This window comes from Crocodylus siamensis, chromosome 3 (genome assembly GCF_052110815.1).
Source record: "Crocodylus siamensis isolate JL-2025a chromosome 3, ASM5211081v1, whole genome shotgun sequence".
Lineage (NCBI taxonomy): Eukaryota > Metazoa > Chordata > Crocodylia > Crocodylidae > Crocodylus > Crocodylus siamensis.
In genome coordinates this window covers 94,301,812-94,327,798 of record NC_143397.1, presented here as the reverse complement: position 1 = coordinate 94,327,798, position 25,987 = coordinate 94,301,812, and the positions used below count along the sequence as shown (strand labels likewise).

Below are 25,987 nucleotides of genomic sequence, written 5' to 3'. Positions count from 1 at the left end.
TGAAAAGATGGCAAAGCATGTGGGGAGATTAGTTTTGAAGGAGCATAAATGCTGGCATGTGTTGTGTAAAGGGCTGTCTATATTCTTGTGTTAGCTGTTGCTATAACTATAGGGTGCCTCTACACATGCAGCTAGCAAGTAGCAATAAATTCTGGCACAGTTTTATTGCTCCTGAACACAGAGTTTATTGCTCCTGAACACAGTGTTTACATGTACTCCTGGGACTGCAGCATGTTGAGCCAGGGCAGAGCAACCTCAGCTGGCAGGGTGGTAGGGGGCGAGCAGGCCAGCTCAGGGCTGTTCCACCCTGGTTCACAGTGCTGCAGAGGGACTGGCTGGGGCATGAGGGTACAATTCAGGGCTAGCCAGCAGGCAGCCCCAGCACTGTAGCACCCTTGTGCCCCAGCCAGCCCTGGTCACTGTCTACATGTGCGTTTCGGCGCATGTAACTACTCCACAGTAAGATAGTGCTTGTCCCAGACAGTACTATTCTGTGGCAATGATTGAGGAGTTAATTACTTTACTGCGCTCAAATACAGGCACACGTGTACACAGTGACACTTTACTGCAGAGCTAATTAGTCTGCTTGCAGTAAAGCACATGTGTAGATGCACCCATAATAAGGTACCTGTGCTAGTGCAAATCTTATGATACTATTTTATTGTAAATTGCACTCTTCAACTTTATTGTTATTACAACTCACTAGGACAAGAGGTATTGGTTCAAGCCACTTTTTACCATCATGCAGTGTATCTACAGTAGGGATGCTGAGAGTAACATTTAGCTCTGATTTCCACCACTTGAACACTAAACCATACTCTCTTGTTTTGCATTGTCACTGAAAATCAGGAGGAGCTTCACTAAAATCGGTGTCTGAGAGCAGAATCAAGCCAACTATACTCTAAGTAGAGAAATACCAAAAATTCCCTTCATTATAGGATACTTGTTTCTACTTAAAAAAACAAAATTACTAATAGCTGTACTGTACAATCTGTGATTCTTGATTAAATGATCTCAGCCAGGGGATTTGTAATCCTTTTGATTAAGCTTTCTCAATAAAAACAGAGAGCTTATCTCTGAGTGACAACGGAGAAAGCCTAGTTTAAAATGAATAATGGATAGCAGAACTGCTCTACTTTGATGCTCAGAATCTCTTGTACCTCAGACTGAAATGGAAAATTGGACAGTCATATTAAAATGACTATAGAAATAGACACAAAAGTGGTATGTAATTTTTTTTAAAGAACCTGTGGGCATAACAATGTATTTTAAATTCTCAAGTCCTTTCTAAGTAGCTTAATCCAAGATGTTAAGTGATGGTGGCCAAAACTTTGGGTACTTATTTTGAAAAATCCTAGAGAGATCTGATTTTTAGAAAGTGCTGAGCACCTATGTTTTGCAAATGAGGTTTCTTTAAGTTTATCACAAATGAGTATCAAGACCAAAAAAAAATATTAGCTTGATAATGTTAATTAAAGAAAAAAGAAAAGCATTCCAGATGTCAGTTTGTCTGGGTTTCCCAGTACAGCCGCCTGTTTTGGGTCTCTTGTCTAGAATGTGGTCTGTGCAGGACTATGCATTTTGTTGATGCATAGAAACAAGCAGTAGCGAGGTGGGATATTTTTAATTGGTGTGGGTCGTGTGTTTTGGGGTAGGTGACACTGAGGGGGAAAGCATTTTTGATTACAGTAAGGTTAACCGAGTGTTTTATCAATAGTGGACAGCACTGCAGAGCAAAGAAATGCAAGCAGTATGTACAGCTATATGATGATCTAGTCCTGGGCTTGGCATACATGGAGCCATGGATTTGACAGCATTTGGTGGCAGGGGCTCTGCCCATGCTGCTTCACAGCTAGGTAGCGGAAGCTTTGAGGGGGGAGGGCAATGAGAAGAACAGAAATGCCTGCATTAGTGCCAGCCCAACTTAGACCCAAGCTGGGTCATTCCAGTGCTAGAAAATGTTGCTGGCCCCTAATCCAGTTTAATCGCTGACCCACCTCACAAGGATGAATGGTTGAGTGGATTCTACAGGGTTACAACATTGAGATTCCAGGGAGTCAGGGTACAGAATCTTCCATTAAAGTGTGGACATTAACAATTTGAAAATGATGAACTATCCCTCAATATTCATTCACTTCCACATTGCTAATGTCTGCTAAAGCTGGGTCAAAATGTTCTGAGGACTATTTGCCAATAATGTAACTTAATGGCAACTGAAATTATTAAAAAATCTGAGCTGAATTGTTGAATAGATTCAGCCAGGAAAAAATAAAGAAAACTATTTTGGAGAAGCTGAAACATTTGCAGCTAGTTAGGCATTAATTGCAAGCTGTTTATGGGCTCTTGCAGGAGATGCATACACAGAAATTTTTTTTAAAAAATCTGTTTTATAATCAGTGTCTGGACCCCTCAAGTTGCTGTCACAAACAATGACATATTCTAGATTGTGTGTCTTACTGAAAGAATGAAGTCTTTCCTTGACTCCTCCATGCCTTGATCACAGCATAGCATATAGGATCCTACATGTCTTATCTGGTCTTACTGCTTAAGTTTTTTACTTTTGCATTTTTTAAAATAGCCCATATTGAAAACTCATCACGTTACAATATTGTGCCGCAATTGATTAATCACAGAATATGTGGGTAGTAAGGAAAGGAATAACTTTCTATAAAATTAGTGTCACTAAAAGGGTGATACTCTTATGATAGTTAAATGGAGACCTTATGAAGATAAGGTATGACACAATCCAAAACTGAATAGAGTAGGTTGGTTTATTCTGATACTGGAAAATGAGTTCATATACCTGAAAATATTTTCTGCTTACTAATGGGGAAAAACTTTTTTTCTGTTCGCTGATAGCTGTTTGCTGAGATCCAAAGAAATATTAATGTTTAATATAGTATTTAATATAATGCTTATAATGTTTAATATAAATGCATAACATTTTCCAGGTAAAGACAGTTTAACACCCTGAATTCTTTTAAACATGCTTCTGTTACAACATGTAGCAATGAGTGACCCTGGAAGTTGAATAAAGAGACAGATGCCCTTAATGCTAAGTGTTATCTTGTTCTTCAGTGTCAGACTGTTTGGGTTATATTCCTAGCTCTTCCAGGAGCTTAATGTAGATGAAATAATGGGCCTTTTACTCTTTGCTTTGAAGTAGAGCTTAGTGCAAAGCTGTGTGCTGATAAACTTCCTTAAACAAACACACTGCTTTCTGCCTCAGTTTACCCAGCATGGCTCCAAGAACTTCTTAGCTTCATCACTGAATGCTGGATATTGAAGATATCCACACCACATATTCCCAGGCAGGCTACAGATCACTTATTCCCATGTCTGAGTGCAGTCACCCTAGTGTGTTAGTAGAATGATGTCCCCCTGCTATGACAGCCTTTGGTCCTGTGAAAAATCATACTCATGTCAGTACTAGGTAACATCTGCATTTAACATCCATTGGATGATTGCCTAAACAGTTTTAGTCAGCTGTACAGAGAGGCTTCCCACACAGAGATGCTTAGAGGCTACATTGCTCTGCATATAGCTGTTGCCTTGTTTTTATGTGTCTCATGAGTATATATTCCAGTATGCTCCTTGTAGTTGTGAAATATTTCCTGTAAAAGCTGATCTTGCAATTACTTTTCTGAGCTTTTCTGTAACTGTAGATTGCAAGCAACCAGATTGTCAGATGAAACTGAACAGCAGTGCTGTTTTCTCTACTTTGTTGTACTTGGAATTTGATGAATGCTGCTGAGAAGAAGATTGATATACTTGACATTAAATGTTGAAGAAGCATTCTTGGCATTCATAGGACATACTGTTGGAGGTCACCAACTGCAGGGCAATAGAATAGAACAATTATGGGTCAATAAAACCTTGAAGAAACATTATTTGGCATGGCTGAAGTGCATTACTAAATTGAAGCTGAATACAGGATAGTGTAGATGCTGTCATGGCATTTTGAAAAGGAACTATTGCTACCTAGGAGGCAGAAACAGACACCGGTCTGCAAGAAGCTAAGCTCTTAGGAAAAGGTATAAAAGTATTGGCACATACAGTACCAGTCCTATCATGCTCCCAATAGAAAAAGCATTCATAATTAGGAATGAATATGTAATGATTAAAAAAGTCTGATGCAAGTAGAATATAATATATATGTGGTAAATCTGGTGGCATTAGAGGCAAAATATTCCTGTCTCAAATGAAGAGTCTAGGTTGGAAAGACTACTTTTATTTAAAAATGATCTGTTTGCATGCACAGCCACTCAAGGTATGAGATAAAAAATTCAGGCTTTTTTGTCACTACAAATATTTCTGCTTGCCTCATTATGATCACAGATTTGGAGACTGTTGTATGTTCGTTCCCCTTGAAAAGTTAGCCCTCTAAATAAGAGAAAATTATTTACAAATAATTAGAAAATTATTAATGAGAAAATGATTTAGAAATAATTCCACATATACATACCATTTTGTACATGGTAGACTCACAATAGCATCTATCTATTGAACCTAATGCAAACAAAAAGCTAGCTAACTAGTATCCGTTTTTTAAAAGATATTGTCTCTATACATATGAAATAATGAAACAGGAAGCAGCAACCACATGAGTTTTATGATGTCTGTCAGATGTTAAGATCAACATTAGGCAAGCCTAAAAGGAAATCCAGGAGTTTGCCACAGGAGCTGTGTTGGTGAATTTCTGCTTATTTCCTGAGGTTTGAGGAAGGCAGGAGTTTTTATACATAACACAGGCTCCGGTAGAATGCTGGCAGGTTTAGGCACCTGAGTTTCAATAGTAATGGCAGAACATAAGCTGTCTTTGCAATATCTATACTATTTAAACTCCTGCTGTTCCTACTGCATCTTTCTGCAGCTCTGATTTTCACGTATGATTGACTCCATCAACTTCCTATTTGTTGAATTTTGTGTGAATGCTAAAGGACTGACTACCAGGAGGTGTAAAGCAGCATAACAGATGTGATTTCATTTGTGTTTCACTGATTTACATCAGATGACAGTCAGAATTTGAATCAGTCTTGGAACTTGCAGCGAATGGAAATGTTTTCAGTTTGAAGTTTTCCTAATGAAATGTGAAGCTTTTTTCTATCACTGTTTTTCAGTGGGAGACACTAGATTTACTTGCATTTTTTTAGCATTTACTTTCCAAGCAGGGCTGCCCCTTGTACCTTTTCTATTATCAAAAGAACCTAGAGTTAGACACCCAAATTTTAAGAAAATCTTGGTATTTAACTCACAGAGGCTACTCTTGAAAATTCTAGCCCTGCTACTTTGATAGCCTTTCTAACTCTGGCAAGTGTAAATGGTTTGAATGATGAGAACATTTCATAGAATAGATGCATCAAATCTGTAGTGTGTGAAAATGAATATGAGCAATACTCACAAAGGGCTTGATCTTGCAATGAAGTATGCCAAATTAATTTGGTAAGAATAGCCAAGTGAGTAACATTACTTATGTGCTTAAATGTGTGCTCTTTTACACATACTGTATATTTTTAGCTGCTAGATTCACTTTATGTGTAGTTTCTAAAATTATAAACTGACTTTGTCAAAGGTGAAAAGACGATATCTGACAACAGTATCATATGTTTCTGTTAACTTCTAGATTTCTCACTCTGTCTAGGTAGTCCTCACATGAGCACCTCATCATTACTTTCATAGTTGTTAGGGGTTGGATCAATCCTTGACACCCTTGTTAGCCTGGGTGGGGTAACCCATTTCACACATATGGAACTGAGATATAGGGTAGATCAAGTGATTTGCCTGAGGTTCCATAAGCAATGTACACCTGTCTGAACCCAGCATTAAACCCAGGTTTCCCCATTCCCCAGTTTTCTACTGTATACATTATACCATTCTTGCACTATTTATTTAGCTTCACTTGTGATTTCTCCCTTGCAACTGAAAACTAGGTTTATTGTTTATGAAGTGTTGTAGATGTACACAAGCATTGTAAACACATACAATGTGAAGGTACTCTGGACTTGATGTCCAAGGGGGAGAGGAAACCAGGCAATGGATTTGACAGGGCTAAGAATAATAGTTGATGCTTTTAGCAGCAATATTGGGATGCTCTGCAGGAGGGAAGTGAGCTACAAAGAGGGCCGAAAGCTTGAAGGGTAATTTTAGCATACCTCAAAGATGACCCAGGTGTAGATCAAGGTTTTATAAGTGAAAACAGGTGATAAATACAGAGAGAGGAAATAGTGATTAAAATAGTGATACAAAGCATCAAACAAATTGAAAGGGAAACTCAGTATGTGGGAAAAAGGAAAAGATGACAGATTTTGAGGTGGAAATTAAAATGCAGGGGTGAGGAGGGAGAAAAAAGCACTCTGCGAAAAGAAAAAACTTCAACATTCAGCATAGCAAATAAATCATATTAAAATCTGATCCACCTTAAATGAGAGTCTGTACCTCATGCATAGCAGCTCTGTGAGTTTTCTGGACTCTGCATCTTCAGGGATTACTCTTTTTGCTCTGGATGTGATCTGCTTCTGTTCCATAAGCAACAAAATATATCATTTGCTGATACCCCAGCTTTATTTCATCACATTATTGCATGCTTCAACTTTGCTGAAAAATTAATGATAGGAACTCATCTTACTGAGGGACCATTCATTGTTCAGGAATAAATTATAAGAACATACTTATTGTTGCTGTAGTCAGCAAAATATATATTTGGATTTAGCAGCAGGTAGATAGATAATGGCTAACAAAACTACATCCAGTGGACAATGACACATTTCTGGATTACTAAATAGTCTGCAGTCTCAAATCATATAAAGAAGTAATTGAATCTTGAAACGAATCTTTCCTGGAAGATTTATGAGGATGGAGGATTGGTGTTACGAGCTCACTAAATAAAAGGGGACTGTAAGCCTTTCTTGTAGCTGTAGTCAAGGGGTTTAGTGGAAAGTAAGCTTTCTTTATCAGCTGGCCAAATCCTGCAGGCATTCAGCACTCCTTGGGTCCAATGTTTGGATTCTACCCCTCAGTCGTAGTTGAATAGTAATGCTCTGATTTGTGTTTTAAAGCCTTTCTTGATTGGTGATAGTCAGTGGAAGACTATGAAACTGACATATACCACTTGATGACCTGCATTTATTTACTAGCCCTTTCTTCAGTCTTTATTAAAAGGCTACTTAAAAACAAACAAACCAATCCACCCACCCCAGCTCTATGCATTTGAAATGGATCTTGCTGAAAAAGAGTAACTTTTCTTGCAAAAATTTCTAAATGAAAAATCCCCTTTGAAATGTTCGTATTGGGAAATGTGACATTTCCTATGAGAAAATTTGAGAAATGAAGTACATGAGAAAAAATCTTTTCCATGCTTATCTATTATTTTCCACATATTACTTTTAAAAGTTGAAATATTGGTTTCTAATTAAATGAAAACATAATTTTGTCATACTTTCTTTTTCCCACTTTCTCAGAGAGGAATTAAAATAAAAGGCATCTTCTTACAATTAGAAGCACTTTTTAAAAATAAGAAAATAACTGATTCATTTAGTGTGAAGTGTATTATTATGTGAACTTTTAATTTTACATTTTTGAGTAACTCCAGATAGAAGACTTTGGCCTACAGGTAATACACAGCCCTGAGGATGCAGACATTGTAGAGCATAAGAGAAGAGATGGGAGATGATTAGCTGCTTCACTTCCATCATTTATTTAAACCTCTGCCTAGGTCTTCAGAAGACTGAAGCTCCCTATCACTGTTTTTCCCTTCCTCCCTTCATTTGTATTAGGATAGTTTTGGATTACAATGTAGTGGGTCTGACTCCTTCTTTTGGCCATTCTGGCACAAGGTCCTACTGGGGCTTCTGTTGGTGTTCCTTACAGCACCATAGAGTAACCATTTGGGTTTTTTTTAAGAATATGTGCTAGAAATTAAAATAGTGATTTGTAGGAAATTTTGGTTTACCATCTTGTAGCTAGTGTTCAGGGCAGATAAAACATCAAAGGACCAGCTCCCCAAACAACAAAGACACTTGGGATTCCATAGGCGTCCATGGGAAATCTGAAGTCTTTGAAGATGCTGTCCCCATCATGGCTTGGAAAAGGGGGAGAATTTAAAAAAAACAAAAAAACAAAACACATATGGATAAATTGAGGAGAGTATGCGCCTTAATCCTGGACCGCATAAATGCATGATTAATTATGTTAATATGGGTATGGCCTACTGTATTACCAAAACACTTCTGTCTTTATATACCTGTTTGTCCTGTCCTTTTCCCTTTTCCAGGATTACAGAATTCTCAGTTAACATATAATCTCTAAATTGCAGCAACAGTAATAGGAATCTGTGCTACAGTCTTGAAGGTTCAGATTGTGGTGAGGAGAAATATTAATAGGAGGGTTACAGGTGTTCACAAGGTAACCGTGGTTTTTTGCATACCACACCTTTTACCAAAGTTTAGCCTTTGTATTAAACTGGGGTGCATGTCTTAAGCAGGGAAGCTGATTTTCTCCTCAGAATAGAAACTTGAAGATGCTGTAAGATGGCTGCTCCTTTTTCTGCTCTTTTTTTGTCCAACAGCTGCATGGAGATGGGGAGGGTGGCATTCAACAAGGCCTGATCTTGGGGGAGTACAGTGATGCAGTTGCACCCTGCTTTGATTTCTGCTTCCCACCCCCCAGTTTAAAACCAGCTGCCCAGCAGTAGTAGTAGTAGGCAGTGCTGAGGGAGTTGAATGATTTCATAGTTCCTTCTAATTGTTCTTCATTCAAAAAAACCCCCAAAGAGTTCTGCTTCATTCTGCCTTCCCCAAAACATGGTTGGTTACTTTTTGCTTAATGAATTGCCATTGCAATCATAATCTGGATTTATAATATATTGCTCTGTAGAAATACTGAAAATGCATATGTACATCCCCCCATTCTCTTTCAAAATATATTTGTAGCATTACTACCACAGTGGTTCAGTGCATGATGATATCTGTTAATGGAAACCTTGGACCTAATGGATAATCAATTGAAGTACTATTGTTTTTAGTTTAACTTCCTTTTGTAAATGTTTGTGTCAATGGATCTAGTCTTACAGTTAACAGAACTAACTGCTATGTATGCCGTATTTGAACAATAGATGGTGAACCTGTTTTAAGTTTCATCCAAAGTAGAAAGGATAAATTGGAGCAAGGTGAAAAGATAATGATTGAGAAAAAATTGACAGGAACTTCTCGTGACTCAAATTCTTCTGAAATGTAAATTAAAACTATGATCATAGAATTAAAATTATCATCCTGACAATATTAAAAGTCCGGGAAGGTTCTACTTATAGATGTGACAAAATTTGAAGATGAAAAACAGGTTAATATCTTGTAACTTCAGAAACAGTAATTACAGTATGAGAACTGAGCAAATTCTATCAATGTAGATGGACTTTAAGGATAACCCCTCACCCCACCACCATTTCTTTCTATAATATGGTTTAGTTAAAAGTACAGTTTCAATCCTAATCTGAAGCATAACTTCAAAAATAACTGTTCCTGGTTCTGTGTATCTCTTGTGCACACAGTTTTTCAGATTGAGTGTCTAAAGTTAGGTCCCTAAATCTTCATGCTGGTGCTGAGTGGTGCTTTAAATGCCTATGCTCAATGTGAAGATAGGTAAAACTGTTTTTTAGGTATCTGAAAATGGCAAACAATCCAACTGATAATGCTTAGTTGTTAATAGAATCCAGTTCACTTCTTCCTTAAAAAAGTTTAGGCTAGAGACAGACATTCGAAAAGCCTGAGCCTAAACTGATTCAATCTTTGCAGTTTAGTATAACCTGCAAAGCTTGAACTGATTTGGAGGTCATAGATATTCCCTTTTCATTCCAGAAATGCAGGCACATGCCTGCAGTAGCTCAGGTTAGAATCTGGGGTGGCCACTAGAGCAGCCTTCCCTTCCTTTCCATAGGACTGAGCTGAGGAGGGCAGGGCCAGACCCGGCCAGGACGCTCTTATTATTCCTCTCCTGCCCCCCTCCCACCCCCGACCTGAGTAGCCCAGCACGGAATGTTTATCACCTCTAACTCAGTGTTTATCAGCCCTTTAAGAAAACAAAGCCTCTCTCCAAATGCTTCCTAAACAGCTTTTCCTAGGAAGGACATTAAGCTACCTGTTGATTAACTCCAAAAAGCCTGTCTGCCTTTGTTGTCTCCCACAGCATGGACTATAGCCAGCATGTGGTCTGCTAGCTAATGCTGAGGTGTCTGTGTAAAGCAGAGAGGCGGGGGGAATAATCCCTGCTTAGCAGTGAGAGGCTGGGCAGGTGGTCTGTCCTTGCAAGTTTCTGCTGGAGCTCCAGCCAGGAAGCAGAGGATAGGGGCCAGCCCTGCTGTGGAGCAGCCCTGCCCAGAGACCATGCCAGGGCATGCTGTGGGACTCTGATTTATCTTAAACCAGTAAGGGGCCTGGGACAGACATTGCATAAACCGGTTTCACCCAAGTCAGTTAAGTCTGATACTGTGTTCAACCAGGTTTATCTCAAACCAATTTCAGCCATTTTCATTCCCAGGACTGGTGAATATCTGTGCATACCACTGACAGTCTATGATCACAAAGTTTAGAGGAAGCCACATGATGATAGCCCAGGTACAGCAGACATTTGTATGCACCTTTTGTCTAGCATGTGCATTCTGTTGCCAGTTGTTTGATTATTTAAAACAAGAAACTTTATTATGCATGGATTACTAATTTTTTTTTTAAACCAAAGGAGCACAAATAATCAGAGAGGGCACTATCAATAGGACCCTGTCACCAAAATTGGAAATTCTCAGATTGGAAATTAAACCACAGAAGCAATGAATAGTACTGAGTTTGAGAATTACATGTTGTTCATCAGTCTACTGCCAGTTGACGTATGTGGCAGGAAAGCTGAGTATATAACTTGAAGACAATTATGTACTTAGCAATTGTAACAATTTAATTGGTTTTGCAATATAATCTATTTTTAAAAAGCAGAACCACTATGAGAAGTACAATAGGCTACAGATGCTAGTTTCTATGTGCAGAAGGGTGTTTATGGCCTGGGGGGTTAAGGTCTGCCTATTCTAGTAAATGTAACCTCTTTGCAGAGCTGTTGTGTGATTGTAGTAACTTTCTGTGGCAGCTATGGTGGCTGATTACTTAAAGGGCTTAGAGAGAAGGGATGATCTCAACCATCTCGTCACCTTTAAAGACATCACTTCAGTCTGTCTTAATGAAAAGTGATATAGGTCAGATGTAGCTAAAAGCTTATGGGCCTTCCATTTAGGGTATAACTTCATTCTAAAAACGTAGTCATTGCACACCTCTGTATTTGAGTTCCACATAACATGAAATAGTTGCTAGTATCACCAAAAATGTAAATAGATGGTAAAAGGTTGGTAGAATTCATTTCTGGGTTTGAGTTTATTTTCCTTTTTTGGGTAAAAGGAAAATGTTCATGACCAAAGTGATAGGATTGTTAATTGAGGGTAGAGATTGCCATTTGTAATAGTTTGTCTAGAAATAGATAACACCTAGCTCTTTACTCATCAGTAAATCTCAATGTACTTTAACCAAGACATTTAAAATCATCACCCTCACTCTATGGCTGGGAAAACTGAAGCACAGGAAAGGGGAAGTAACTCTGCCTAATGCAAGGTGACAGAAATCAAAAGAGAACCTATACCTCTTGAGACCCAGTCCAGTTTTCTATCCGTGAGGCTTTACTAAGAGAGCATCTGGCTAAGATGGCACACTCTAAGAACTCTTACTTAAAGAATGTTAAGGCTTTGGTACTGATCTTAGTCTTACTTCTTTTACTCTTATTGGTGTTGACAACTTTATTTTATGTTATTCTAGATATTCTAAGAATGCATTATTTATTCTGTAGCAGTGATGCGAGGAGCAATATATTAATGTGTTCATAATTGCAGGAATGATACGGGTAAGTTGAAGTATATGTTATCATGTACCAAGGTCTGGTGACCTTAGTATTCAATCTAGCATCAAACATAAACACAAGGTTTATATTTTAAAGATGTTATTTGTCCCATTGAATAATTACCTTCAAGTGTACAAGACATTTATTTGGTAATGTTACTGATGGCTACTATTCCATCCTACCATCCATTAATTTAATTGGAACAGCTCATGTACCTAGATGCATCCTAAAACAAAACCGGTTTCTTCACCCCCTCCCCTTTCTCTTACTAATGGATTGTTATATAGATTGTCTGCTTAATCTGAAGAAAGCTAATGTGAAAAGCAGTTGCAATTTGATTATAAATTCCTTGGGATGGGGGCCTCTCTGAACATGCTGTAATTTTCTTGTGAATTTTTGGACCATAATGGAGTATACTAGAGAATAATAGACATTACACTTTTAGTGTATAATTTTCTGTAGGCTAAGAATTCACATTTACATTATATTACAGGAGTCACATCCCTAGAACTATTAGGAAGACTGGTTCAACACCCTCAACTCTCCCTGGAGAAAGCTGGAGTTGAGGATGGTTAACTCCTAGTAGGATTAAACTCTACTTGCTTACAGGGATTCTTGTTCTTTGAAGTAATATTCTCCATGATGAAGCAGGGCAGCAGTTTGTACCATGTGGAGCAAGATGGATTGAAAGGTTGTTATATCAAGTGCAGGAGTCTGAAAACCAGAGTTTCAGCACAGCAGTCAGAACTGTGTGGATTTTACATTTGCATTGTCTTGAATGAAATTGCAGAATCAGTTGTATTGCTGTATTAAGCGGCATACTAGCCTCATCTTAGTTTTCTTCAAATGTTAGTGTGATTTTGAAATTATCAAAATTTAGCATTATATAATCCCGGTGTAATCTAATGTGAGTGATTTGATTAAATCAGATGTTAAATAGCTATGCTTAGAAGGACAAATCCAAATCTAACTAAAACAGTGAAAGTTACCTCTAGGCTAAGTAGAGACATTCAGAGGGGTTAGAGGGAGGTTAGATCGTGCAAACGACGCATAAATTTGGTGCACATAGACCAGTCTAAAAATGATGGAATCCGATCTAAGATGGACCTGAACTGATGTGCACTCAGATCAGATTGATGTAGGTTAGACTGGTGAGTTGAATTTTTGTACAGTTCCCAGCACATCCCTAGGGCTGAGAAAACCCAGCTGCTGGCCCCAATCCAAGGGCTGTGCTTTTTCTACTTGCCTTCCTAGCACTGGGCTTTTTTTTTTTTTTATCTCTGTGGTCCCTCCCCATCCGACACAGCAGCCAGTCCCCCCCCACTCTGAATCTCTTATCTCACAAGCCACTCTTGATGCCAGTTTTATCAGTGTTCACCAACCCTAGGAAATAAGCCCCAGTGGGGAGATGGGCAAGGAGGGATGGTGGCATAGGTTTACCAGGGGAGTGTGGGGGGACTAAAAATAGCCCCTGATCCCCCACCAAGTCCCCCAGCAGACTTTGTAAGCTCTCCTGATCCCACAAAATCATCCTGAACCCCACCAACTCCCTGTGGACCCTGTCTGTCCCCCTGAACTCTGATTTGCCCCTTGATCCCCCTGCAGATGCCACCTGCACCCTTGATTCCCTGGACACTTCTGTGGATCCTGCCTGGACTCCTGATTCCACTGTGGACTCCACCTGCTCCCCCCACCCCCCAAATCCATCCAGGAACTTCCCAATGCGCCCCGATCCAACCCCAACCCTCCCCCCCACTAGACCCTGCCATCCTGACACACCTTTGGTTGGATGACTATTTCTTATTTGATCTAGCCTCCCCAGATAGCTCTACTTAGCCCTAATGGGAAATGTATTCAGTCCAGAATACAGAAAAACAATGCCTCCTCCTATTTATTCCATTTCTCTTTTCCTCAATCTCCAATGCAGTAGTTTTGTTTTTCTACTTGAATTATTGTTTCATGAGTTCCAACTTTCCACCTTGGGATGGCAAATGTTCTCAACATCTCAAAAACAGAATTAAAAAATATATATGTGGTGGAAGGAACACATCCAACCTTTAATTCTGACTTTTATGTATATGTAGATGAGATTTTACCATCTGAAAGATGCTGGTGTTCAGGGATAATATACTAGTGATGAATTCATATATGCAAAAGCACCTGTGAATTTCAGTCTCCTAGTCATCTTTTAACTATTTCTTTATTTTGATTCTTGTTGCAACTCTGGCAAATAAATACAATTACTCACAGGTTTACTGACCCCTTCAGATTTGAGCATTCATAACTATTGCTTGTGGTGTTTTATCACCCTGCTCTTTATAAGAAGCAGAAGAAGAATTATAAAAAAAACCAGACAGGTAAACTAAACCTGTTCAGAGGTTTCCTTTTCTTTTTTTTTTCACTTCTCTCCAGGGCTTTATGAAGTATCCTTTGAACATGAACTTTGATGAGACCAAAATCAAATTCAGACTTCAGCTTGAAGAAGGTTTCTTAAGGCCGGTTTTTTTTTTTTGGTTTTTTGGTTTTTTTGAGGCAAATTTTAAAGTCGCAAGACTTTGTTTGGAAGTTAAATCCCTGGCAATATCAAGCAGTTCTGATTTGCTGGGTGGCATATATCTTAGACTAGTTTAAACTTCAAGAGGGAAAATGGTTCCTATTTGTTTGCACATGTTAACTTGAGAAAAAACTTTCAGTCTAAGAAACAGCTGTGCAATAGGCAAGACCAGTTTTGAATAGGAATATAGAGCTAATCTGTCCCCTTTCTTGTCCATTCTCTTTAAGGATCATACTGCTGTGCTATTTTGAGGTAGAAAAAAACAGCTTTAAAAGCAATACATTTCTGTGCCACATAGGGGGAAAAAAACAACATAAGGTTGTTTCAATTTCTCTTATTTCATTTTGCAATAACCGCTGCTGAATAAAGATTTGTAATTACATTCTATGCTCCAAAAATAAATTCTCATATAAAAGAATGTGTCGCAGGGCACTTCCGTGCCCCGCTCCTAGTGAGGCTCGAACTTAAGGGGGGAGGTGTGTCACAGGGCACGGAAGCGCCCTGCTCCTAGAAAGAGGGACAGGTGCCGGTTGCCGGGGCAACCACAGTTTGGTCAGCTGACCAGAAGGGGGCAGGGCCTGGCCTATATAAACAAGCCAGGCTGAGGCCAGAGGCAATTCCCCTCTGGCATCTGAGAAAGTTGGAGCTCTGTTGAAGCAGGCAGAGTAGAGAAGCCCGATGGCCTGAACAGCTTCCGTGGAAGGAGACCGGGTGGAGGAATCCCTGGTAGGGATTTGGGAGGATAAATGGCCTCATGGTTTAGAGTTTACATTTTAGCCAGGAGGCTTAGCTTTGCATTGTAGACAATTGGCTCATGTTATTACATTCTGTTGTTTCTTGTTACACTGGAGGACCGCGTGAGGCTAATAGGGGTTGGAGGAGGCCTCAGTGGAGCTCCCCAGTGGTGTGGGGACCCCAGTGCCAGAGAGGGCACAGCATTGAGGGGGCATTGACCCCAGCCCTGTGAACGGGCACAGTGGATTGAGGGCCAGGTAAGGCTGAGGCCGCCTGAGCCCCACAGGAATTGTAGACCCGAGGAGGGGATTTAGGGGCCAGGCACAGCTACGGCCACCTGAGCCCCAATTGTGAGAAGCCCCAGAGTGGGCACCGGTAGAAGAGCCCCAGTGCGGGCGAGAGCGCAGGGAAAGGCCCGAGTGCAGGCCGAGGAGGCGACTGTAAGGAAGGAGAGGCCAGAGAGCGTCTATGAGGATGCAGGCCATCTGAGAAATTGACTAGACAATGTCCGGGACATCCGCAAGGCTTAGGGCATGGTATTAGGGGTGGTAGGAGCCACGCGTAGCCCTTAAGGCGTGAGGGCACCGAGTCACCTTAGGCGGGGCACAGACAAGTATGTCAGGGGTATCGTGTCAAGGAGGACTAAAGGCAGCCTCCCTTAATACTCTTGACATCAAAGACATGGCAGGCGAGAACAAGGGTGCATTGACACCGACTTGGCATGGTAGGGGGCACCAGGAAAGATCACGGCTGCTCTTAGGACCCTGCCCCATGACAGAATGTACATCTTACATTCAAATCTTCTAACTATACAGTTAGCCCAGTAAAAGATATCAGCCTAAGAAATCCTTGACTCTTGCTTCATGTCATAACCTCATGTCAACCTCATTCTGAGGGGGAAGCGCTACACAGTTCTTATAATCAATCATCTACAACAGGTGTGTCAAATATATGGCCCACATATCAGATCCAGCCCCTGGTGCTGCTCTGTGTGGCCTGTTGGGCTACAGAGAGGGAAGTGGAACTTGGGGGATGTGGCTTGCTGCAGAATCTGGGGCCCTTGGTGGACATGGTGAGCAGCAGCAGGAGGCGAAGCAAGGGCTGATACAGCTCTGGTTACCCTGTGCCTACTTGGTGTGTTACCACTGTCACCACAGTGGCAAGCAGCCACTTGGCTTGTGCTTTTGCCCTCCCTTCGCCGCTGGCAACATTGATGCCCTTTGCTGGAGCTGAAGCCGGAGCTGCTGCTATCACTGTATGCTGTGGGCCAACTACTAGTATATGCCCCAGGCTAGAGCGACCCCATTCCTTAGTCTCCATTTGGGCCACAAGGTGCTCTGCAGTCTTTATCTGGCTTGGGGCACAACATGATTTTGACACCCTGATCTACAATAATCAAGGTCCAAATAGACCTTCATTATAATCAAATATCACTCAATTGATTTTGGCCTCTGAGGGTTTAAGTAAAAAAGTGAAAAAATGAAGTATTTGTTATTGATGAGAAAAAAATTAGGCAGATTAATTGAGCTCTGTTTGTTTTATTATCAAGTTATCATATCACCATTAGAACTACATTGTTGTCCTAATTGGTAATGCACAAAGAAATCTGGCTTTGCATTGACATCACAGGTGATTATTGGAGTAGTCAGAAAATTGTTGTAAAAATTTTAGTGTGGGGTATTCACTTTTGACATTTTATTCGCAAATTCCTTATTTTTTTGAGCAGATAAACTCCCTGTTTTACATATTTCATGAATATGGAGTGTGAGTTAAAGTACCATCATTCTTCCCACTGATTCAACAGATTCCTTTCTCTATGCTCTCATCCAGGCTGAACTCCATGATTATCAGTGAAAGGTTGTCTGGGAGAGAGGAAGGTAATCTTTTTCCAATAGTGTCTGTACTAGTTTATGTGGAATGATACTTCACAGTCTGTAGGACCTGCTGAAGTGGATTTAGGCCAGCTTTAAGTGGAAAATAAATCAGAGAAGTATAGTCCATAGAGCATCATGCTGCTTGTAGAAGTGAGGTCTCAGAAGTACAACAAGACTTCGCTAAGGCATGTGAGTAGATGTCTATGGCACCTGGCAGACAAAGTGCTTTGGGTAAATCCAATATCTTTTATTAGACCAACTAAAACAGTTGAAAAAAATTCGTCTTTGCAAAATTTTGGGTACAAACACGCTTCTTTTTGTACCCAAAAGCTTGCAAAGAAGAATTTTTCCAACTATTTTAGTTGGTTCGTTAAAAGATATTGGATTTACCCAAAGACTTGTCTGTCTATGTCCTGAGATCAACATGGCTGCACCCAATACCCTATGCCACCTGGCAGATGTTATCCATTTATGATGTGATTAACTTGGTAATCATGGCATAAATAGTAACCCCACCACATGTTCAGGCAATTAATGATGTGACAAAAGGAAAAACCAGTCATAAAAATGTTCAGTGTTATATGTGGAACATTTTTATAGCTGACTTCCTTTGCACCTTAAGTTGAATGTGTGGTAGGGCAATGTCTCACCATGCTAGCTGCATGGAAGGGCTTTAACCTAACCAGCAACATGGAGTGGTATGAAGATGTCCCTGATCCCTGGTTGTCTTTTCCTTAGCACTGGCAACTGGAGATGGGATAGCTTTAGGTGCTGGAGCATGGGGATGGTGTCAGTTGATAGATTCCACACACATGTGTAGTGTGACAGCTACTTTAGCAGCAACCTTTGAACAACTGGTTGGTCAGAGCTAAAAAAAAAAAGGGACCAAATCCTTGATACTGAGCTCCCCACCTACAAATTGTACAATTGGGGGTCTATCCCAGGTCCCCAAACTGGTATGTCCAACCCTGCTTCACATGCAGATTTTGGGATCCAGGATAAAGTTCTTCATATCCAAGTTGCACAGTTCTATTAATGTCTGCCAGGGGCGTGCAAATACCCCAAGAACCATCTCTCTTCCTATAAATATAGGCCCATCAGCCTGATTTCTATCCCGGGGAAGATCTTAGAAAAGTTTATTAAAGAGGCCATCCTTAATGGACTGGTCAACACCAACTTCCTAATGGATAGCCAGCACGGGTTTGTTGCAGGTAGGTATTGCTTGACCAATCTCACCTATGACCAGGTGACCTATCACCTGGACAAGGGAAAAGAGATTGATGTCATATATCTTGACTTCAAAAAAACTTTTATCTGGTATCCCATGATCACCTCTTGGCAAAACTGGCCAATTGTGGTCTTGGGTCCACCATGATCCACTGGCTGGGAAATTGGCTCTGCGGTCAGACACAGAGGGTAGTAATTGATGGCAGTCACTCATCATGGTGTCCTGTGACCAGTGGGGTCCCCTAAGGCTGTGTCCTTGGACCCATGTTGTTCAACATCTTCATTTATGATGTGGACATTGGAGTGAGGAGCGGACTGGCCAGGTTTGCCAATGACACCAAACTTTGGGGCAAAGCATCCATGCCAGAAAACAGGCAGGTGATCCAGGCTGACCTGTACAGGCTCAGCAAATGGGTGGATGAGAATGCAAGGTTCTCCACCTTGGGGAAAAAAACCTGGAGCATCCTTATAGGCTCGGCAGTGCTATGCTGGCTAGTCCTATGGAAGAAAGAGACTTGGGGGTCATTATCGACCACAAAATGAACATAAGCCTGCAATGTAATGCTGTGGCTAGTAAAGAAACCAAAATGCTGACATGCATCCATAGATCCTTCTCAAGCAAATCCAAGGATGTCCGCCCCCTGGTGAGGCCGCAGCTGGAGTATTGCATCCATTTTTGGGCTCCACAATTCAAAAAGGCTGTGGAGAAGCTTGAGAGTGTCCAGAGAAGAGCCATGCACATGATCAGAAATCAGAAAAGCAGACCTTACTATGACAGGCTGAGAGCCATGGGGCTCTTTAGCTTGGAAAAGTGCAGGCTCAGGGGTGATCTGATGACCACCTATAAGTTTATTGGGGTGACTACTAGTATCTGGGGGAATGTTTGTTCACCAGAGTGCCCCAAGGGATGACGAGGTCGAACGGTCATAAACTACTAGAAGTCTGTTTCAGGCTGGACATAAGGAAGAATTTCTTTACTGTCCGAGCCCCCAAGGTCTGGAACAGTCTGCCAGTGGAGGTTGGTTCAAGCACCTACATTGAACACCTTCAAGAGCAAATTGGATGCTTATCTTGCTGGGATCCTATGACCCCAGCTGACTTCCTGCCCTTTGGGCAGGGGGCTGGACTTGATGATCTTCCGAGGTCCCTTCCAGCCCTAATGTTTATGAAATCTTGTACCATGTACAAGAAAGGAGAGCACTTTTCCCTAAAAGGAGGATTCAGAAGAGACTTGGAAAACACCATGGTTTTCCTATGGATTCTTCTGCATTTGTACATGATTTGGTCATTTACTTGCAAATTTGTCATTTCCAAGGCAGCAAAAATGTCTTATATGTTCATATCCATAATCTTAGTAATACACCATTTTACAGTGAATGGTTTATTATGAAGTGACAAAAGGGAAGGACAAATGTATGCCAACTGTTTAAATTTTAATAGAAATGTTCTCCCATGAGGCTGTTTATAATAAAAAAATGAGTAGTCAAACAATTGTATATCAGAGAGGTTACTATTTGGAATAATCCAAAACCCACTAATAATCCAATAAAAGGTGACAATAAGCCTGTTAAAACTCCTGGAGATATGAATCTTCAATTATATTCTCCTATGAAATATTGTCTTCAAGTTCACATTCTTTAGCTATCACTATTTATGAATCAAAGAACTTCTTTGCTTTTTTAGTAAAGGAAAATCTGTCTATTGCCCTCAAAACTGACCTCCGCTTTTGTTAAGTAAAACTTGATTCTTCTCTCCCATTATAAGAGAATTCACAATTTTAACAAATTATTTTTTTTTCATGTAGGCAGTGAAGGATACTACATTTGCTTCATCATATTACTTATTTCTGATTTGAAAACAAGGGCCACTATTGTTGCTGCTTTGCTTTATTTTTCCCTTTCATATAAAAGTATGTTTGCAAATGAAGGTACGATGGAGAAGAGGAGCTAACTCTGATCTAAAAATGATGTAATGTTCTCTGCAACAAAATCAAGATTGTCATCTCACATTACTCACTGTCCCCCTTCACAGTACACCTTTAACATGATAGTTAGCACTTGCATATCACTTAACTTCTCTCAAAAGAACTGTGAAAATAACAAATCCATAGAGAGAGATCTATCAAAACCCATTTAACACTAAATTTTGAAAATTCTGCTCCAAGTGGGTCTTTAACTTTGGGCTCCAGAAATTCTGACACCTTTGTCTTAGGTCACCCTTAGCACTATTTTAAAAATAAAATAAAATACTCTTCATTAAAATAGTCCATTCAGAAAACAGCCAACTTTCATCTTTGATATTAGAATGAAGTCAGCAAGCATGCTCTCTCTTTATGGAATATTTAAATGCTATGGATTTAATTTCTTAATTAGGAACTTCTTTGTTCATTTACATCAACGGCACTTTTGACATGTACTTTACTGTAAGAAGGAACTGACTTTTTGCATACTAAAAGCTATCTGTTTTGGGGCACCTAAATTAGCAGCTGGATTCCTAGAATAGTTATCTAGATTGACTACCTAATATTTAAGTATATGTAGGATTAAAATTACGCACATTAGAAAATTAGGGACATGATACTAGAAATACTCAGTGCATCTGAAAATTAGGACCGATATGTTTGGTAGCTGCTCCTGTCTAGAGAAAGATGAAGAATTTTTGTTCTTTGCTGGGATCCAAAAAAATTCTGCAACTTTCACAGAAGGTTAAAATTTATGAACCATCACATTTTCCAATCAAGTCTGAAAAGCTATAGATAGATGGTCCCATTCATCTTCTCTAGTCAGGCCAAGTGCAAGATGCATTAGTAAATGTTAGATAACTATTCCAAAAGAACACTTCTTTGAAGTGCTATCCATTTTCTTGGGGAAGCTGAATTAGTGACATCAACTGACTTCCCCAGCACCTGAGAATCTGCGCTGAGGTACAAGTACATTGTGTATTGTAATAGGGATCCAGAGGCTCTTGTTAATTTAAGAGGAAAGTGCAGCAAGCTAACCTTGCTGTGTAGGTAGGCATCAGAGCAGAAGTTACCTGGACTGCAATAAGTTTGCTGTGTGGAATAGATTTCCAGAGGGCCTGAGAATAAAGGCTTTAAGCAGCTGGGTTATTCTGCAGCAGGGAAGGGTAGGCTGAGCATTAGAAAAAGGGGAAACCCCTGTGTATGACTAAAGAGTCATCTGACCAGAAGAGGGAGTGCTTTAGGGCATATAAACCCATTGCCTGAAACAAGGTGGTCAGTCTGGCCCTGCGTATTGCAGGAAGTGGAACTCCTGTGAGAGAGACTGCAAGAGACAGCCTGGAAGGTATCCAAACCACCCATGAGAGCTGGGAGGTGAGAGCTCAGTGGGCAGGAGGGTTTGCAGGATACCATTGATTCAGAATAAGGAAGACTTTTTGTTTAGAAACAATTGCTTGTATTTGCACCGTGGCTAAATTAACACTGGGGGACTGGATGTGGATGGTTAAAAGGACCAGGTAGAATGCCACAGAGGAGCCTTCCAGAGTCTAGAGCCCAGTGGGCTGCATGGGGCTGAAGCCCAAACCTTTTACTGGCTGGGAATAACAGCCTTGCAGAGCCAGGGACTCAGGAGGCTAACCCATTTAAAGGGCCAGGGTCTGGCACAAGACCAGAGCAGGCTTGCCTTGGCATAGGGCACCAGGGGGCTGGGTGAGATTGTGAACAGTCTTTCCTGGACCAGAGGCCCAGACACTGAAACAGGGCCAAGGGGTCTGGAGACCAGAGGCTGAGGCCAGAGAGGGCTGAGGCTGAGAAAGCCAGGCTAGAACAAGTAAGCCAGGGATGGAGGTCTGTAGCTAGAACAACAGTGGGCTTAGGCCACTACAGAAGCAAAGCACACTGAAAAATAACATCCATGAGGTATAGTAGTAGGTATAAGGGAGGATGGAGGTCACAGATTTAGCCCTTAAGACAATTTGGGCAAGAGGAACAGAGCCCCAAGGCCAGAAGATGATGGGTGGCAGCATCTAAACCCAAATTAGGTGGGCCAGGTTGAGCCGAAGAAATTAACTGACTATAGAAAAAGAGCACCCAATGCTCCCCAGTCTCTGAGGGCAACCTCCCCTCATTATCTTTATCAAGGCAACACAGATGAGGAAGCTGGATGAGAGCCTGAGAGGATGGAGTAGGAGCCAGGCAGAATTAACATGGCCACTAGGGAATGTCACAGCCACCCCTAGGATGCATCTTGTCATAATATGTCTCTTCACTCGCATTAAAAATAGGTTGTTTAAATAAATTTAAGGTGTTTTGACAAACACACTCATGTTTTAAGTTTGAATTCCCATTCTGTTGGATGTTGTATGCCATATATATTGTGACAGCTTAGAGGCCACCACCTTGTGCTTTTGGCATTGTGCAGATTTTCAGTAAAGAGAGCCCATGTCCAAGAAAACTAACACTCTAAAATATATACTATTTAGTAGGGCTGTGTGAAGCTTTGGGTGCTGATTTGATTCAGAGGAGATTCGGCCCCATTCGGGCCAAATCTGCAAATCCAAATAAAATCTGGGGGCCAATAAAAAGGTCCAAATCGATTTGAAGCTCTCTGAATCGTCAGAAAAGATTCAGAGAACTTCCAGAATTTGGGCAGCCCCTGCCTGCTGCAGCAGGGAGCTGGAGTCAGACTCCATGCCAGTTAGTAGGAGGTGGGAGAGGGGACCATGGGGGGACCCCTGGCAGGCCCCATGCCCTGCCTGCTCCTCCCGCCCCCATGGCTGCCTCGCCTGACCCAGCTCCCAGTGCTTTAAAAAAAAGCCTGACTCCAGCCCCCCACTGCCCCAGGCCATGTGGGATGCTCTGCCCCTAGCCCCCCCAGCCCCTCCATGACTGCCCCACCTGCCCCAGCTCCTGGTTCTTTAAGAAAAAAAAAGCCTTGTCTCACCAGCTCCTGCAGTGGCCTTGGGGCTTTGGGGGGCTCATGGAAGACCCCTTCATGTAGCACAGGGCAGTGGGGATCGCCCCCCATAAGTAAGGAAACAGTGAGTTCGGGGTTGGTTTTTTTCTTAAAGGGCCTGAGCTGGGGTGGGCGGAGCAGCCATGTGGGGCTGGGGGGCTGGGGGAGGATTGGGGGGTAAGTGCTGAGCCCCACATGCAGCAGGGAGCAGTGGGGGCAGTGGAGATTGCTGCTCCCACCCCCCGCCCAGCAGCACCTAGTGAGTCCAGGGGTTTTTTTTCCAAGTGCCGAGAGCTGGGGCAGGTGGGTCCATTGCCGTGGCTGGGAGACCGAGCGAGGAATGGGTCTGGGTGATTCAGAGATTCAGCAGCAGCCAAATCTCCAAATCAGATTCAGCCAAATCAATTCAGGACAGTGATTCAAATCACCGAATTGAATCACTGTCCCCTGAATTAGCCGAATCCGAATCCAAAGCAAATGCTAGAGGCTTTGCACAGGCCTAATATTTAGCACCATAACCACACACGGTTTAATAGAATATGGTCTCCTAAATTATAAAAGAATGAATGGGAAACTCAACTTACCTGTTTTCCATTTACAAAATCTCTCTTGGACTATAATTTTTGGTCATTATGACAAACGTTCTTCTAGCTTCCATGATATTTGTAAGCAGCAGAAATAATATATTCTCTGTTGCTTCTTTGGTCCTTGCCTTGATTGTTCCTGTACAAAGAGCTATGTTTTAATCATAGGAAACAAAAAGTATGAAATCTCTCCAATTGAAAGCTTTCACCTTTTTTGGTCAAATTCATGAAAATGAATGAGGGGGCAGGAGAGAGATGTTGCAGTTTGTGTTCCCTTGAGAAATGGAATGTTTCTTAATATAATAAATTTAAGTGGTTAAATAAGAGTGACTTATCACCTTTTTCCCTTTCTCTCCTCTGAACAGAACTTTGTTTTACACAAAAGATCAGTGCATTGCTATTATTACTGTAACTTGCTGCCACTCAGCCTCTGAACTGTATTATTAGGAATTCATTCTTCTATTTTGGGAATGTTTTAATATAGTGTTTAAGAGATCAATTCAAATAACTCAGAAAGTACATAAGTGAGGTTTCTTTTTCTGTCTTTTCCCAGCCATCCCACTGAAGGCTAAGGACCTTGTCTTTGTCTTTCTGTTCCTACCTCTGCAGTCTGGCTGTTTGCAGAGGTGGATCCAAGGGGGTACAACATTGTGGCTCTGGTGTGTTTGCACAGTAAACTGTGGTCAGCGCAGGCTGCTGCTGGAACTTTGCATGTACAGTGAACTCTGAGATCACCAGGTTACCAAAGTGAGATCCCACTGGAGCCATCACTTTTTCATGGCTCTAGCGCCCAAGGAGTAAGTCCCAGCACAGGTACAGCACAGCCCTACAAAATCTTGTGCGTATGATTCTCCCTGCTCAGCCAAGGCATACGCTCAAGAGCAGGGCAAAGAAGGACTTTATGGATGTCCTCAAGGCCAACTTTAAAAAATGTAGCATCAATGTCAAGTCATGGTAATTTGAAACCTCACAACAATAACAGGAGACAGAAAAGTGAGAGCTGCAGAAACAGTATGTCATGGACCAAAACAAGAACCCAGCACCACCAACCCCACATGGAAATACATGCCCAAGCTGCAGGAGAGTCTGTCAGTCCTGGATAGGCCTCATCAGCCATCTTCAGGCAGACAGATAATGGAAGACAGTCATCCTCAGTTGCCAGTGATTGCTGAAGAGCAGCACAGCCACTCCACAAGCATGGCTCCTGACCCTGGACCTGCTGCTGGCTGTTTGTGTTGTGGTCCTAGGGCTTTTTCCTCAACAGGATTTTCACCACCGTTAGCCTGTTAAATAGCTGCCTTAGTTATCCTTTTGCCTTCCTCCAGGAATTGATAGCTGATGACTACGGGCATGTCTATACATGTTCAGCAGTATCCTTGAGAAGAATACATGCCCACACGAAACCTGAAAGAGGCACTGAAGCTATTGCTGTCAAGATTTCTGTCCAGAGCAGCATGGTGTACCCCCTCAAGGAAGTGGGAGTGGGTTGTCAAGGCATGCTTTTACTTAACATACGTGGGAGTGGGTTGTCAGGGCATGCTTTTACTTAACATATGTGGTTTACTGGTGGCAGTCCCTGAGAAATGCTTATCAGACATAATTTATTACATTTCTTTTGTCAGAAAATGTTGATTCATTGGAAATTGTTTTTCTGAAGACATTGATTTTAATTAATCTCCTACCTGGAAACATTAACAATTTGGTAATCTCGCTTTGACATTTTTTAGATTGAAGTTTCTCTTCCCCCCAAAATTAGTGAATTTGGCTTAAAATTTTTCAGTCTTCTAGATTTCTTATTTAATATTTAATTTTTACTCAGAAAAGTATAAATAATGCTTCAGGGGTATAAACAAGCAAGCATGCAAAATGATTGAGGAGTATTTCTTTTTATCATAGTTTATAGATACAATAGTAATGACTGTCACTCCTGTTTGAGTGTGACTACTACTACTGATAGTGGAAATCAGTTTCCATATGCAGGGTTCAATAAACATCCAGGGCAAGTTGGTGTCTATGTTCCCTCCTCCAGTCAGCCAAGGTAGTGCAATGATGTTCTGTTGCTCATTTTCATTCCTTCATAGTGGAGTGCCAGGCTCAACTATCATGGGCTGAGTCCTCCTAGGACATTAAGTTCAGCCTGGCAGATTGTATGTGCTGCTTAGTGAAGTCCTTGTAGCA

General features: G+C 41.2%; 1 protein-coding gene across 2 annotated transcripts in view; it reads left to right on the top strand.

The window, feature by feature from the left end:
- Positions 1–25,987, top strand: part of LINGO2 (leucine rich repeat and Ig domain containing 2) — a 958,258-nt gene that overhangs the window by 395,243 nt on the left and 537,028 nt on the right. The window lies entirely within an intron of this gene.